Source organism: Myotis lucifugus, unplaced genomic scaffold (assembly GCF_000147115.1).
Source record: "Myotis lucifugus unplaced genomic scaffold, Myoluc2.0 scaffold_242, whole genome shotgun sequence".
Lineage (NCBI taxonomy): Eukaryota > Metazoa > Chordata > Mammalia > Chiroptera > Vespertilionidae > Myotis > Myotis lucifugus.
Genome location: NW_005871290.1, coordinates 1,432,209 through 1,450,836, shown reverse-complemented (window position 1 = coordinate 1,450,836; position 18,628 = coordinate 1,432,209). Strand labels below are relative to the sequence as shown.

General features: G+C 39.3%; 1 pseudogene; it reads right to left on the bottom strand.

Moving 5' to 3' along the window:
- Positions 1 to 16,221: 16,221 nt before the first annotated feature.
- On the bottom strand, positions 16,222 to 16,986 carry LOC102427773 (annotated as a pseudogene).
- Positions 16,987 to 18,628: the final 1,642 nt, after the last annotated feature.

Genomic DNA, 18,628 nt, shown 5'->3' with positions numbered 1-18,628 from the left:
TGGAATGTAAGCTCTACCAGAGCCTGGACTTCTGTTTTGTTGTTATTTTATACCCAACATATAACAGAGTGTCTAGCACATCATAGTCACATAATAAAAATTGATTGAATGACTCTATGTCTGATGAAGTGCAACAAGCTCAGAAATTATGAGGCTTAGATTTGTGTTTAGATCTTAGACATATTCCCTGCCTGAATCTGTGTCAGTTGCTTGATTTTTCAATGCCTTATTTTTCTCTTTTTAAAGTTGGTCAAATTATCTCTAGAACACTTTTTAAAAATATATATTTTTTTATTGATTTCAGAGAAGAAGGGAGAGGAAGAGAGAGATAGAAACATCAATGATGAGAGAGAATCATTGATCGGTTGTCTCCTGCACACCCCACACTGGGGATGGAGCTCACAGCCCTGGGCATGTTCCCTGACCAGGAATTGAACCGTGACCTCCTGGTTCATAGGTCAACCATCAGCCACTGAGCCACATTGGCTCGGCTAGAACATTTTTTTTATAGAACTACCCGTGACATGGACTATGCTGTTGAAAAAAATCAAGCCAGGAATTCTGCAGTTTACTGTGAAGAGTTTATTTTGAAATAATGTTTTATTGAAATGTATCATGCTTGCAGAGAAATACACATATTATGAATGCATGGTACATAATTTCACAAATTAAATAAACTTTTTTAACCAGAAGGCAGATCAAGACATAGAATATTTCCAACACCCCCAAAGCCCTCCTATTGTTTTGGTCACTATACCATAAAGCTAGATATAATAATGACTTTTATCAGCATAAATCTATTTTTTTTATTTAATATGTCTGGCTTATTTTACTTAACAAGATGTTTCTGATAGTCTTCTATTTTTGTATATAACATTACCTTATTTATTCTCATTGATGTATGGTATTCGTTGAACATGATCTATTTCTTTATATCTATATATCACTAAAATATATAGACTAACCAGTAATATATGTATAAATGTTAGGTGGGAAGTTAGACATGTGTGGCTGGGGTGAGGCCTGCCCTGGGGTCCTTACAGGGGTCAACCCAACATTACCTTCAGGCTGCCTCTCCATGCGTGACCCAGCAGCCAGCAGACCACCAGCCAGTTCTTGGTGCAAGCTCAGAGGAAAATGACATGACCTCAATGTGACCTTACTAGGGCCCTGGACTAATTAAATAAAACTTACATTGCAGCTTTAATCCCAGCAGGTTTTCCTATATGCATATGGGTCTGTATGCATATGGGTAAGAGCATGCACAGAAGAAATGTATTCATACACCCCTTTTCTGTCAATCATCCTTGAATACAAATGAAAGTCTCTACCCAGAAAATTCCTTATTAAAACCATATAACCCAGGAGTTCAGGGCCATTGTCTCTCTTAACTGGCATACCCCTTGCTTGGAGTGTCTCTTCAATAAATCCCAGTTTACTTTACTTTCATTTTTGTTGACCTTAAAGTCTTTTCTGCACTGATGAGAAGAATCAGGATCCCAACCAGTAACCCTAGTGAGAAATATGTATGCTCATATATAAATATATTGATGCTTCCTAGTGCTATTGAACATGTGGGCTGTTTCTAGTTTGGGTTGTTTATGAAGAATGCTGCTAGATTATTTTCATATAAGTCTGCTGGTGAATATACATATACATTTCTGCTACGAATGATTTCTGGATAATAAAATATTTAAAGAGAAACAGATACATACTGTCAAATTGTTCCCCCCAAAAGTTATATCATTGTATATTCCATTGAGATCCATCAGATGCAAATCCAAACTACTAGTATATGAGATTTCACCTCACAGGTGTAAAGATGGCTATTAATAAAAAGTCAAAAGGTAACTATTATTGGTGAGATGTGAAGAAAAAGGAACCCTTATTCAGTATTAATGGAAATATACATTAGTATAGCCATATGAAAAACAGTATGATAGTTTCTCAAAAATTAAAAAAAATAAAATTATCATATAATCCAGCAATCCCACTTCTGGATATGCATGCAAAAAAAGTAAATTTGCTATCTCAAAGAGGAATCTGCACCATCATGCTCATTTCCAAAACATGGAAACAACCTAAGTCAATGGATGAATGGATAAGGAAAATTGTATATATATGCAATGGATTCCAGCCTTAAAAATAAAGAAAAAATCCTGCTATTTGCAACAGCATGGATGAACCTGGAGGATATTATGCTAAGTGAAGTAAGCCAGATACTGAAAGACAAGTACTGCGTGATCTTACTTATATGTACAGCTTTAAGAATTCAAAGCCTTAAAGAATCAAAATCTAAAATGGAAATAGAGAATAGATAAATGGTAACCAGGGCTAGGTGGTGAGGGAAATGAGGAGATATTGGTCAAAGGATACAAACTTTTCGTTGTAAGATGAGTAACTTCTGGAGCATTAATGTACAGTATGGCTGCTATAGTCAATGATAATGTATTGCATACTTGAAACTTGTTAAGAGATTAGATTTCAAGTGTTCTCACTACATGGACACATAAAATGGTAGCAAATGTGAAGTGATTGATATTTTAATTAGCTTGATTGTGGTAATAATTTCACAATGTATTTACATACCAAAACATTACATTGTACACCTTAAAGTTTTGTCTGTCATGCTTCAATAAAGCTGGAAAACAGAATTGTGTGATAGTTATAGTTGCTCCACATGATTGTCAAAAATAATAATACTGACTTTAAACATTACAGCTTCTCAAAAACCATATTTCATTATGGTTTTAATTTGCATTACCCTGCTGAGTAATGGTAATGAATCAATTGTTATGTTTATTAGACATTTGATTTCCCTCATTTGTAAAAATGTGTATTCAAGTCTTTAACCACTTTTTTGCTTTTTAAAAAAAATATATTTTATTGATTTTTTTTACAGAGAGGAAGGGAGAGGGATAGAGAGTTAGAAACATCGATGAGAGAGAAACATCGATCAGCTGCCTCCTGCACACCCCCTACTGGTGTGCAACCAAGGTACATGCCCTTGACTGGAATCAAACCTTGGACCCTTCAGCCTGCAGGCTGACGCTCTATCCACTGAGCCAAACCAATTAGGGCACCACTTTTTTGCTTTAATAATTGATATTTAGACATTCTTCATTGATATGGGTCATTTTTTAGATATACGTATTATAAATATCTGGTCCCAATGTGTGGCTTGTCTTTTTATTCTTATTGGGGTACTTGAACGAATAGCATTTATTGAAACTAGTCTAATTTATATACGTATATACTAGAGGCCCAGTGCATGAATTCGTGCACCAGTGGGGTCCCTCGGCCTGGCCTGAAGACATCCCCCAAGGGGTCCTGGATTGCGAGAGGGCACAGGTCAGGCTGAGGGACCCCACCGGTGCACTATCAGGGTTGGGGAGGGACTGTGGGAGGGCTCCAGGGCATGTCTGGCCCGTCTGACCCAGTCCCAATAGGCCGGACCCCAGCAGCAAGTTAACCTACCGATCGGAGCGTCTGCCCCCTGGGGGTCAGTGCATGTCATAGCTACTGGTAGAACGGTCACTTAGACTTTTATATATATATAGATATTTTCTTTTATGCTTAGTGGTCTTTGAAAAATCTTTGTCTACACAGGGGTCATGGTAATGTTTTCCTATTGCCCTCCTAAAAGCTGTATTATTTTGTCTCTCTCAATTAGAATTCTGCTCCATTTGGAATACATATTTTTGTACCACAAAAGGCAGGGTCTAGGATTCACATGTGTTTAGCTAACTGACTGGGCATACCTATTCAACAGACTGTCCTCCTAATTTACTAAAGAGGCATCTTCCTCATGTCTTTTGATGGATGCAAATGAATCTGCTTTTGGCCTTATTTTCTATTACTCTATGTATGCATTCTTGTTCCAAGGCACACTGTCCTTATTACTATATTTTAAAATAAGTTTTGACAACTATTAGTTAAATTTTTTGAGATGTTTTTTCTTCTTCAGTATTGCCTTGACTATTCTTGGTTCTATATTTTCATTTAATTTAAGAAACTGCCTGCCAATTTTCATGCAAGAAGATTAATAATAATAATTACTACTAAGATTAATTACTACTATTATTATTACTATTATAGATCTATGGAGCTTTCTTTAAGATTTCAGTGAAACTATATTTTAATTTGGTATAATTGGCACCTTTAAAAATATTGAGTTTTCCAGTTCAAGAATATATGTTATTTAATTCCTCTCAATAATACTTTATAATATTTGTGTATAATTCTTGCACACTTTTCATTATTTATATTCATTTTAAGATATGTTCATTTTTCTCAAGGATTTTAACTAGTCAAGTTCTGGCTGTCTTGACAGTATAAAACCACATTTTTGCTTGCCCAATTTGTAAAACCTGCTTACTATTTATTTTATTACTAGAGGCCTAGTGCACAAAATTCTTGCATAGGGGGGTGTCCCTCAGCCTGGCCTGCGCCCTCTTGCAATCCAGGACCCCTCAGGTAGGGTCCCTAGGCCTGGCCAGAGACCAGGGCCTATCGGGGCTTTCCTTCCCCCTGCTGCTGGCAGCTGGCCCTGCCACTGTTTGCCATCTGTGTGGCACTGCCCCCGCCCCCTGACCAGTTGCCTCCCTCTGCTGGTGACAAGCATGGGGTGTGATCACTTGGCTGGCCTGGGCCTCCCTCTGCAGGGCGATCACTGTGTAGCCTCACCTACCCACCACAGTGTCGCTGGCAGGTGGCCTGGGCCTCCCTCTGTGGGAAAATAGATTGCGGGGTCCCCAGATTGATTGCCCCACAAAGGGAGGTCCCACCCACCCGCAGCAGCGCTGCCATCTGGGTGGCCTGGGCCTCCCTCTTTGGGGTAAGAGATCACGGGCTCAGCAATTGATCGCCTAGCAGAAGGAGGCCCCACCCACCCTGCTGGGGTTCCACAATTGATCACCATGCAGAGGGTGGCCTGGGCCTCCCTCTTTGGGGCAATTGTGGAGCCTCCCCCCTCCCCAATTAATCACCCCACTGGCCGGTGACCTGGGCCTCCCTCTTTGGGGCGATCATAGGGCAATGGCAGGGCCCCCCAACCAATCACATTGCACCCACCTTGGCTGGCCTGGCGCCAGTGCGTGTCATAGCATGGTTGTCTGGAAGGTCGTCTGGAAGGTCGTTCTGCTGTTTGGTCGATTTGCAGATTACACTTTTATTATTATAGATAAAAATACTACTGAAATTTGGAAAACAAAGCACACAAACATGTGTTCCTAACATAATAGATACCATAACTTTTTCAGATTGTATCCTATCTATTTAATTTTTTAAATTAAATGTATTTGGGGTGACATTGATTAATAAAATTATATAGGTTTTAAGTGGACAATTCTATGATACATCATCTGTATACAGCATTATGTATCCACCTTCCAAAGTTAAAATTTCTTTTGTCACCATGTATAATGTGCATGCAACTTGGCAACCTACTTTTTAATTGTATATATCATAAACTTTATTTCATGCTTCATATACCTTGTTAACATATATTAAAGGCTATATTACATTTTTTCTCTAGCAGATGTTGCAGAAGATATACATCCCCTATTATTTATAGATATAGAGAAGTTTCTATTTTTTATTGGAATAAAATAAAAAAATGTTCTGCATATAAAGAATTCTTATTTCTAATTCATTTCTAAGGCTATGTTTCCAGAAGTACAATTATTTGGTCAAAAATATAAGCACTTTTTTTCAGGCTGGTGTGGCTCAGTGATTGAGTGTTGACCTATGAACCATGAGGTACTGTTCAATTATCAATCAGGGTAAGTGTCTGGTTTGTGGACTCCATTCCCAGTGGGGGGCATGCAGAAGGCAGCCAATTGATGATTCTCTTTCATCATTGATGTTTCTATCTCCCTCTCTCTCCAAAGAAAAATTATATATTAAAACATATGAGCACTTTGATATGATGTGTTTGATATATTTGCTATTAAATGGCTTTTATTCATAGTACCAATAGCAAGATGCAAAACGATAGTCATTGCTGTATGCTTACCATTCTTTTGGAACACCATTCAAACAGCTTAACATTTAATATACAAAATTCATAATACATCCTGGATAATGCTTTACTTTGCTTGTGTTTTTATTGAACATTTAAAAATAGGTCTGATTACTAGTTTTGTTCCTTCTCTTGTAAACCAACTTTTGTGCTTGTTGGCAATCTCCCTGCTATTGCTGTAGGAAAATAACCATTGTCTGAACAGTAAGGTTTTATGTGGAGCACAGTGTGTGGGTGACTGCTAGAGGGCAATGAGGGAAAAAGTCTACTTTAGATTTTATGACTTTGCGAACCAGCTTCCAGAATGCCACTATTCTTGTTTTAAAATAAAATTAAAGAAGCTACACCAGGACTCTCCTCAGCTCTTAAACTCCCCTCTGGATCATGACCCCTTTATTTTCTGTAGCAGTGAGGTGTTTGGGACCCCAGCAATGAGAGAGTAGAAAAGATCTTGGAACCTGACTTGAGTAGTATTCACTGTGGTGAATCTTTCCTTGAGGATCTTGGTGCACTTAGTATCACCAATGCCCATTTGTCGCCATATGGTAAGACAGATACTTCCTTCATTTTCATAAACCACATCATAACCCAAGAAAATTCCTATATATAATGGACTTTGTTTCTAAATGTCGTGTTAAGAGAGCCAATACTAATGGTCTACATGTGCCCTCTCCAAAGCATGAACTCTACACCTTATGTTTTATATTCTTTTCCACAATGAGCACAGTGTCTGTTATCTCCTTGTGTAAGTAACCCCAAAGCAGGTACTCTCATGTATACTCTCCTGACATTACAATTTCCCCTTTCACATGCCAATGTTATGTGCATTTCTTCTATGTGTACTCTCCCCTGTGTCTATACACAGATCAGCAGTCTCATGAGTGTGCTGTGGTCTTGGAACACAAAACTTCCCTCTGACAAAGACAGAACTGACATGCTAGTAGCTAATTTCTTTGATTGGAAAAAAATAAATCATCTTTTTCCTAAGAGAAATAGTTGTACATTTTTCTAATTCCCACATTGTCCTATCTATCATCTATCTATCTATCTATCTATCTATCTATCTATCTATCTATCTATCTATCTATCATCTATCATCTATCTATCATCACCAACTATCTAATCTACCTCAAAGCCATAAAGACCTAATATAAGTCTGAGAGCTTTATCCAGTGCCCACAGCGTGGCCATGAATGGGATCCAGGATCCAGGATAGCTCCAGGGAAATGAACTGGAATAATCACTAAGCCATAGCACCAATCTATTCCTTATGGGGCAGGCATGGGGCAGCAGCTGTATCTTATGGTTCTGGAAGTGCATATTCCCTTTATAAGTCAGTATTCTTATATATTTGTCCAACTTGTTATTGGGAAGCTCACTTGTCCTGGAAAAAAATGAAAGAGTAGGAGTCTTGGCTCTGCAATTATGGGCCTTTCCTAAGGGGGTGGACAGAAAAATAAAGAGAAAGGAAAGAAAGAAAGAAAGAAAGAAAGAAAGAAAGAAAGAAAGAAAGAAAGAAAGAAAGAAAGAAAGGAGGGAGGGAGGGAGGGAGGGAGGGAGGGAGGGAGGGAGGGAGGGAGGGAGGAAGGGAGGGAGGAAGGGAGGGAGGAAGGAAGGAAGGAAGGAAGGAAGGAAGGAAGGAAGGAAGGAAGGAAGGAAGGAAGGCTCTTCTGTTAAATGAATGCACACCTTTTCTATCCTTTCAGCCAATTCCCATTCTTTACCATCTCTTGACAGAAGGCAGGCAAGCTTCTGGGCATCAAAGGACCGTCATTCTGCATGTGCCGTGGATCACCCAGAGAGAAGAATCCCATATCACCAGGAATATTTCCAGATCACATGAGCCCTGAATCTGAAGTGTCCTTAAAAATTGCCTAACCTAAAGCATAACTACTTTCTGTTTCAAAATGGAAATAAATGAACTCTTTCTTAATTACTGAGGGAAAAAATGCCCTTTGTAAACTTATACAATATTAAAAGTATAAAGAAAGTTAAAAGTAACCTTTTTTTCTGCAAATAAGTGCTATTAACCTTTTGTAGTATATCATTTCCATTTGCAACATAGATTTTTCACATAGTTAAATGTTGTGAATGTTTCTCCATGCCAATAAATAACAATTTTCATTTCTATTTTTAGTAAGTTGTATAGAATTCACTCTGTAGTTGTATCATACTTTATTTAACCAGTCTCATACTATGAAAATTTGGGTGGGTTAACAGATCCTAATTCACCAACATGGGTGAGCAAAGGCCGCAGTTCCAGGTGATCTCCCATGTCCCCGGTGATTGAGATGGTCTGCTTCACTTTCAATTCTATTTCACTGGAGGAAAGGATACACATTCAGCAGAGTGAAGACAACATACTAGTAAACAGTAGCACAGGTTTAGTTTCTCTTATGCTTTCATGAGGCTTTAGAAAGCAGTTACTGCCAGCAGAGCTTATGTCTAAATAACTTTGAACTTTAACAGTCATCCCCACTGTTTCCATCTACCATGGACCGTGTTCACATGGAATTGTTTTGTAAGAAAGCTGAGTGTCCACCCACTCACTCCCCTCCCTCTCCCTCTTTCTTCCTATAATGCAGCACTTTTATGTATACTAACCCATGAAATCTTGCTGGTCTTGTGCTTTATAGAAACTGAACATTATAAAAGGATCTGGAGGTGGCACCTGCTCCCTATTGCTTTCTCATCATTTTTTTTTACAATTTTAGATAGGTTTGCAGCCCCTTTCCTATTCCATTTCATATATCTATCTATATCTATATCTATATCTATATCTATATCTATATCTATATCTATATCTATATATCTATCAACCTATTTATATATTATCTTTCTATCTATAGATATATCTTTATCTACCTATATATAAATAATATATATAATATTATTACTAATTTTTAGAGAGAGAGGGAGAGAAAGAAACATCAATGTGAAAGAGAAGCATGGATCAGCTGCCTCTTTCACATCCCCTTGCCACGGACCCAGCCCACAACCCCGGGCATGAGCCTGATTGGGAATCCAACCAGCAACCTGTCAGTACATGAAACGACAACCAATCAACTGAGGTACATCAACCAGGGCCGCAAAAATATACTAGTATTTTCTTTCTTCTTTACATTTATATGTTTGTACATTTTAAAATTAAAATCATTGAGGTGAAATGGTTAATAAGATTATGTAGGTTTCAAGTGCACAATTCTATGATGCATCATCTGTATATTGCATTGTATATATTTTATATTTAAATACATTTTTTTTAAATTTTGCAAAAAATTTAGATTTAAGGAAAAGTTGCAAAGATAGTGCAGAGAGTTCCTGTATACCTCGATACATTTACATTTTTCCTCTAATGTTATCATCTTCAATACAACAGTATATCTGTCAAAGTTAAGGATCTAATATTGGTACATCAGTGTTAAGCAAACTCCATCGGATTTGGATTTCACCAGTTTTCCATTAATGTCCTTTTTTCTATTCTAATTACTTTAAAACTTTTTTTTCAGTATTTTTTCCCAGACTTTTTTATTGTTTGTGCCCAATATATTCAAGTATCTATACACATGTGTATACACACACACACACACACACACACACACACACAGCTACACACATGCAAGGTTTTGATTCAGTGAATCAATACAGCTGCCTTTGATCCACTTCACATATCATTGCTCCTCATACAATAAGTATTTTGAAATACTCTTTCTATTTTTTGTAGTAATTGAGTCTGCCACCAATTGGGGTTACCTTCTCGGACCTCAGTTCTTCTCATTTACACAGAAAAGGTTTTCAGGTCAACAAAAATGAAAGTAAAGCAAAGTGGGATTTATTAAAGATACACTCCAAGCAAGGAGCAGGCCAGTGGACAGAGACCATGGCCCCGGACTCTGGGATTATATGGTTAAAATGAGGGATCTTCTGAGTGGACACTTTCATTTGCATTCAGGGTTGATTGGCAGAAAAGGGTTATGTAACTGTTTTTCTTCTGTGCACGCCCTTACCTATATGCATACTGAAAAACCCACTGGGGTCAAAACCGTAATGCAAATTTTATTTAATTAGCCCAGGGCCCTCTTAAGGTCACATTGAGGTCATGTCATTTTCCTCTGAGCTTGCACCAAGAACTGGCTGGTGATCTGCTCACAGAGAGTTGGTCTGAAGGCAATGTTGGTCTGACCCCTGTCAGGACCCCAGGGCAGGCCTCACCCCAGCCCCTCATGTTTAACTTCCTACCTAACAAGGCTTCTTGACCTCATTCTGCTGCCAAAAATGGGGATACCTTGTTGAATACCTATTATGTTTCAAACAGACATATTTTCTTCCCCTGATACTCATGAAATTCTGTATATGGACACCATTCCTACCCTTTCAAATTTCTATCTATTGATCCCCTGCTTTCTCTCTTCAAACACACAACAAAGGGCTTTCTCAAAGTTGTCCCAATGAGTTGTCTTTTGGACCCTCGAGGGCAAGAGATATGACTTGGAGAGGCTGAGAGATGTAAAGAAATAGGTAATAGTCCCAAATTGTGATCTGCTACAATCCAGTTTTAATAGTGGTTAAATTAAAGTTCAGAATCAAATTAGGATAAGAGATTATAATAAAATAGTATTATGATATTAGAACAGATATTAGTCTTAAGTATTAGCACACCTACCAGTTAATAATTGAGTTATGCTAATGTTTCACAGGAACCAGATCAGAATAAGGGTTGGCAAACACTGAGCATGTCTATAAGTAAGTTTGAATGTGCGAACTTATAAAAAAAAATGAGTAACATAACTAAGAATGAAAAAGGACAATTTGCAAGTTAGTAGAGGTTTACCCCACAAAATGAGTGTGAAAGACATGAAAGTGCTCCAAAGCATTCACCAAAAATGCCTCATTGTCCCAAATAAACAGATACAACTCTAAGCTTGTATTTATCAGGCAGAGTAGCAGATAGTTCAGTTGCAGACTTTGGGAAACAGATAAAGTGATAGTGACAATTTTATTTTTATTGGAGTTACTTACACCAGTTCCTTAAAGACTAATCAGTCTCATAATATTTGTGAAGAGCTCTCCAATTTCCACTTATATTGGCCCATATTTCTATGTTTGAATGTGATTTTATTACAGGCACCCCGCAGACACCAGAAAAGGTATAATAGAACAGCCCCCCTGAGTCAGAGGGAGAAGACTTGTCCCCTCCTCGGTTTTTGTCAGTCTCATAGGAATTAATTCATATGAGGACAGCAACATTGTAAAAAAGCTAATTTATTAAAAGGTAAAGCAAGCCCAGCCAGCGTGGCTCAGTGGTTGAGAGTTGACCTCTGAATGAAGAGGTCACAGTTCAATTTCCAGTCAAGGCACACGCCCAGGTTGTGGTCTCGATCTTCAGTGTGGGCGTGCAGGAGGTAGCGGATCAATGATTCTCTCTCATCATTGATGTTTCTCTCTCTCTCTCTCTCTCTCTCTCTCTCTCTCTCTCTCTCTCTCTTTCTCTCTCTCTCTCCCCCTCTTCCTTCTGCTCTGAAATTAATAGACATATATATATATTTTTTTTAAAAAAGGTAAAACAAGTATATTTATTAAAGAAGCAAGGTAAGCAAATTTACCAAAATACACCTATCCTATAATCTGTAGATAGATTTTCCAACTAATTTGGGAAGCAAGTGTGTTGGGGGTTCAAGAAGTTATATACTCTTCTGTCTATACGTTTTAAAATTCCTCTGCCAGATATCCTGCTATAGATGAAAAAGTTCCCCTTTTACTTAGTTATGGCTTTTCCAGAATTCATGAGAAGCACATGGCAATTTCATCTTGCCAAACCTTGAGACTGCTGGCTTCTCTGTTCAGGGAATGACATATAACTGCCCTTTTATTTTTTTCCCCTTTCCCTTCCCCCCTCCTTTCTTGCATTTGTTAGTTAGGAAGGCATTAACCGTTTACTCTCAAGTGTCCTTGGTCTGGGGAAGGTAATAGCCTGTTATTTACAAGCTAGCCACAAGCTGTCCAAACTGTTTGACTTGGTTTAATTTTCTCAACTTAGTTTCCTTATTCCACTTGCTTAGGGATTTTCCTAGCTTCTCACTATCCTGTAACATCTTGAGGGAAATGGATCATTTACTTCCAGGCAAATTAGGGTAAGGGGAAATTTATTCAAGGCTTCTAGTCAGAGTGTCTAGGCTCTTATTTTACTTCAGCATATCAGGTAAAACTCCCTCTTCCCCAGGTACCCTCCCTCACAAGCATACAAAAGTAGCAGAACTACATGAAGAGTCAACATCTCTATCATTCTTGTGAACTTTGCACCTTACAAGCCAACATCATGGCCAATTCTCAGGGAAGCTCACTTTTTCATGAAACATTTGCTTATTTATGCCTTCTCTGAACGTCTTAGTCTTTCTCCTATCACTTGAATGGGCTACCCTTTCCCACCAAAACCAGAGAAAGATCTAATGTTTTTCTCAGTGGTGTGGGACAATGTTTGTTTCCAGTGTTGCAAATCAAAAGCTGCTCATGCCACCTAAGGCAAGAGAACTTGGACTTAGGATTCACAATGACAAATTCCATTTTTTGGGTGAAGAGCAGGAAAATCACCTCTGACATGCCCATGATTATCCAGCACTAGGAATTAAAAACAAAGAAACAGAAAACACCTATTAATGACTCAGTGAATTGTCCTGACAAACGAGGCTAAGAGAAGCATTTGCAGATAGGCAGGCTGACAGCACTGTATTAAGGAAGAGTGTTCTGAAGAGGTGGGAGATGCTACTAAGAAAAAGAGAAAGTGTGACCCAGTTCAGTATCAAAACCCCAGCCAGTCAGGGGATCATCATTCTTAACTGTTCCCTAGCAGCAAAAACATGTGGAAATGAATTTTGATGTTGAGGCAGAAAAAATAGTCTAATAAAAAGACTACTATGGAGTAGGATACAATTGTCAAAACATTCCTTCATATAGAATTTTTTGTCTTCCCTCTAAAGCTGCATCAGACATAAAATCCGTACTCTGAAGAAGACCCCAGGGAATGCATTCTGCCCTGGTTTGATAGGGTTTGTTCTCACTTCAACATCACCTAAGAAAGTTCCTGAATTTTATCAGTACATACACTGGTAAGAAGGAAGAGAAGTGGAACAATAGGTTCTTGGCATATTATTTTAAATATTTCTTATTGAATAATTTGAAAGGAATGAAACTCTCTATTTTAACCACACTGATGCAAAGGAATGATCAGTGTAAACTGATCAACAGCCTAAACACATGTCAGATATAAATGATAATACATATTTATTGAGAAACTAGCATTGACAGAGCAATATTATACAAGCAAGGGATATAGAAGTGTACAGAATCATGCAAAACCTCTCTATTTAGGAAATATACATCTGGTGAGGGAAGGTGTTGGGCAATGATTTTATGAGATTCATAGTGTAGCAGTGGTCAGTGAGAAGCAAGTTTGGAAAAAGAACAAGGAGTCATTCTCAGTTACGGGTCTGATATCATGAGGAGAGGTTGCCAGATAATAATGTTATTGCTACAAATATATAACTTATAATTTGTGTACCTATATACAATTTAATGAAACTAAATGTATTTAATTAAAACTGGGTAATTAACATTAAATCATCTTATCTAATAAAAGGCTAATATGAAAATTGTCCCCTCGACCAGGAATTCAACCGGGAGTTAGACCAGGGGGGTGGGGCTGGCCAGCCAACTACCCGCAGGCTCTCCCCCTGCCCTGCCTGATTGGCCCCAAATGCAAATCTGAAGCCTAGATATTTAACATTTCAAAGGTGCATAATCCAACCGGACAGTAGCAAAGAAGTGAAGATACTGACCTTGTTATACTTACCATTTGTCCTACCTGTGTAAAGAACTTCATGTTACTTTGTGTTTATTATAGCTATACGCCTCTCAAGTACACCTTTTGAAGCTAGGGAAGCATAACTTTAAGATTCAAACTAACAAAAGAAAAATTGCTTTCCCCAAACAAACTCATTATAGACAATGGAAAATCAATCCCAAAATGGATTGTACTTTACAGCTCAGCTTGCTGTGATAGTTACAGCATTGCTATTGATGTACAAACACACTGATTATAGTTGCTCATCATCTCTCTATGCCACCAGCAGTCTCCACCTTGTTTGTCACCTGACAATGTCATATTTACTTATATAGGGCTAAGAAATTTGAGACCATATTCCTCCCCTGAGTTATGCAATTAGTTATGATCATATTCACTTAACCCAGGGGGGAAAGAGACACACTCAACTAGAACTATAAGTTTAATCACCTGGTTATTTAGTCAGTGAGTCAATCAGAGAGAACAATGCATGTGGTTCTCCTACAATGTGCAAAGACCTGCTAGCAATATCTGGAACATTTTGCATGTGGATTTTTCCTGGCTTACTCTCCGGTCCTTGGATTATTTTATGAATATTCAATCAAAATAAAATAAGCATCAAAGCCTTATTCTCAAGCATGAAGGGAAAATGATATGCTCCTTTCATTCTTAGGAAAAACGAAGGACCAAGGGGTGCACCCAGGAAGCAAGTTGGTCTAGTTCTGCTGGAAATACTGAGAAATATTTACAGACAACTCATATTTTGTTAGAATTTTTGCTTCCATACTTTATTCTTTTAAAATTATATATATCTTTGTTGATTTCAGAGAGGAAGGGAGAGGGAGAGAGATAGAAACATCAATGATGAGAGAGAATCATTGATTGGCTGCCTCCTGCATGCCCCCTACTGGGGATCAAGCCTGAAACCCGGGCATGTGCCCTATCTGGGAATCCAACCATGACCTCCTGGTTCATAGGTAGACTTTCAACCGATGAGCTACTCTGGCTGGGCCATACTTTATTCTTTTCAATAGATGAGTAGTGGGAATAAGGGAATAAAAAATAATATAAATTACAAAATATATACTTTGAGGGCAATGAACCATGATCTTCCTGGCTTTCTCTCCCTAAACACAGTTTAGGAATATAACTTTAAAACTTCCCAAGGAAGTCACACCCTCTAACCATTGAGATGAAATCTATTTATTACATCTTTAATTTTTAAATTAATAAATAGAAAATTGAGTCCCTAGTGCTTCTCTAATTATCACATTTTAGATTGCCAAATCACACCCACTCTTCCATATTATGTCAAAAATGAATGTGTCCGTTGGCATGGTAACTGTGCTATGCAGAAGCTTGTCCAGAGAAACCTATCTCATCTCATCATATTTGCAAATTATATATTAAGGCCTTTAATTTTTGGGGAAAAAGGGTAAAATAATTATAAAATACATTATATACTTATTATTTAGGTCACACCTTTTGAATAATAGATATTGTTTAGGTAATGATTCTTTAGTTTTTAGTTGGTCACTTGCCACCCATCCACCCTCCCCCGCCTTCCCTCTGAGATCCATAACATAGATCAGAGATATAGAGGAATAGAACAGACTGTGGGAAGAATATACTTTAAAAAGAAATATAGAATTAAATTTTCTGGAGCAAAGAAATATGTTTTTGACAATGGACCTTGATGGTGAGATTATATGACAATTGAAATATATTTGTGATACTTGCTAAAATGGACCATGAAAGTCAGATCCTCTGAGTACCTAAAGTATAAGGACTCAGAAAACATTTGCCAATCATTTATTGCTGGGTAATTGTCCATTCCACACTAGCTATACTCTTCAAATATTTTTGGTATTGCTAATTGATTTTATTTAAATCTTCGTGTGTTTTTTTCAATAAAAAATAACAATTTATTTGTATACTTTAAAAATTTTGCAAATCAGTGAAAAGATTATCAGACTACCAAGAAAAATTTTTAATGTGTAAATTTTATATCTAAAATAAAGAGATGTGATAAAAGTTATTGCTCCAGGAGGTGACTTACAAAGAGTCAAAGGCCACTCAGAGGCAGTGACCTCACATCTGTTTGGAATTTGCCTCAATTTTTTTAAGTCTTTATTTTGAACATACATATTTATAAAACTAATAGAGACTGGCAAGTTTTAAGCTATCAGTCCCCAAAGGAAAACATAAAAATGAACATACGTACTTGGAAATTTGAATGAAATACTGCATCAAACTTTCAACGGATAATGCTACCACAGTGAATGGTAGCTCTCTTGAGAAACTATGTTGGAACAGCACACTTTCAAATTATCTCCATAAGTGCAATTATAAGAATGAAAACTTGTAAAGTATTTTCAGTTTTATTATAAAAATGCACACACAACAAAGATTGTCTTAAGTCATTTCTTGGTTCTACTTGCACTTAGTACTTGCTCTTGAGAAGCTTTCTTTGCTTTTACCATCTCGACAAGTTCCTTATATCGTTTCATGCAGTCCTTCTTTGTCCTGCCAGGCACTGCTTCTGCTATTTTTCCCCATCTTTCAGGTGTATTTACTGGGTATGTTTTCAAGGCTTGTTCCAAAAGTTTCTGTTCTTCTGTTGTCCAAGGCGTGAAATCTGTGCATGGACCTTCAAATCGTTCTGAAGGTGTTGCATTGTCTGCTTGAGGCACTACTCTATGTTCTTGTTTAAATTTATCAAAAGCCTTTTTGTTTATGTCATCTTTTTGATGAGGGTCAAGTTTTTGAAGACTTTTTGCTTTGCTGATAACATCTTTGGCGGCTCTCTTGACTCCAGAAGAAGAATGTATGTTCATGTAATTAGCAATAACTTCCCATCTTGAATTTGTTCCAGCAGGGAAGAGGTTCACAGCTTTAATTAGTAATTGCAGATCATCTTCTGACCAGTTTTTACTGCCATTTCCACCTCCACCAGCTGACTTCTCTGCATTCTTAGATGCTTGTCGCATACGAGACTCAGCTTCCTCTTTCTCTTTTCTAATTTGCTCATTTATTTCTTCTATCTGTTTTTCCAGAGCAGCCTTTCCTACTTCTTTTGTAGATGATGTGTTTCATTCAAGCACTGTAAACTTGCTAATTCAGGCGATCACAAAGTCTGTAAGTAAGAACTGCATTCTTTACCAAAACTTTTCATGTAAAAGGAACTTTTCAAAACATCCCATCTAATAATAGACAAACATGGTAATTAACCGTAACTTCGCTACCCTTCCCATTGGCTAATCAGGGCGATATGCGAATTAGCTGCCAACTAAATGGCGGTTAACCGCCAACAAAGATGGCGGCTAATTTGCATATTGCAGGCAGGGCAGGACAGCGCCATCCCACCTGCCCCGCTGCCATCCGGGCCTGCTATTTGCGACCCTGTCTGGAGGCGACCGGTATGAAAACAGACCCAGGGCTGGCAGCGAGACCATAGCGATGGGCCACCGGCCACGCCCACAAATGGCCCTCCTACGGGGATCCCTGGCTGACCGGTGCTAACACACTGATCCGCCACCAGCCACACCCACAAACGTCCATTCCGAGGGGATCCGAGGCTGGTGGGTGCTAATGCACCGATCTGCCACTGGCCAAGCCCACAAACGGCCCTCCAGTGGGGATCCCAGCTGACCGGTGCTAATGCAACTATCTGCCACTGGCCACGCCCACAAATGGCCCTCCAGCAGGGATCCCCGGCTAACAGGTGCTAATGAACCGATCTGCTACTGGCCATGCCCACAAACGGCCCTCCCGGAGCAATCTGGGCTGGCGGGTGCTAATGCACTGATCTGCCACCAGCCACACCCACAAACTTCCATCCCAAGGGGATCCGAGGCTGGCGGGTGCTAATGCACTGATCTGCCACTGGCCACGCCCACAAACGGCCCTGGGAGGGATCCCCGGCTGACAGGTGCTAATGCACCCATCTGCCACTGGCCACGCCCACAAACGGCCCTCGCGGGGGGGTGTGGGGGGGGAGTGGGTCCGCTGGGAGCAGGGCGGAAACTTCCCAGGATTTGTGTCAGGCAGTCCATAGCAGAGTGTGAACTTTCCCTGACGGTAGCTGCTTGCTCATTCACTTACTTGCTCATTCATTCACTCATTCACTCACTCACTCACTCACTCACTCAGCACACCCTCTCAGGTCCCTGGCACCAGGCCAGGCACTGAAGTTGAAGCAGGATAAGATGGAGCTATGTCCTCAAGATGTTAGTAATTCAGTAGGGCGAAGCAGGCACATGAACGAGACAGTTGTATGCACAGATGCAGTGTACTGGGTTCTGTGAGGGCTGTAACTAATGCCGACTTTGTTCTCTTGATAAAATGAAGCCTTGGGAGCCAGGCCGCCCCAAGCTTGTAGGCTTGGGCCTAGGCCAGGAGGGGCCGGGGTCCCGGAACATGACAGATGGTGCAGGTCGGGCTGAGGAGTCTGGCTCCACTCCTCACCCTCACCCCCGAGTGCACAAATTTTTGTGCACCGGGCTACTAGTCTATACTAATAAAAGGGTAATATGCTAATTAGACCAGGTTGACCAGACATCTTCCAGTTGTACAGTCCTTCTTCCGGACAAAGCCACAGTGGCGGGGGCCAAGGCAGAGGCGGTTAGGGGCAATCAGGCCGGCAGAGGAGGGCAGTTAGGGGTGATCAGGCTGTCAGAGGAGAGCGGTTAGGGGTGATTAGGCAGGCAGGCAGAGGGGTTAGGGGCGATCAGGCAGATGAGTGGTTAGGAGACAGTGGTCCTGGATTG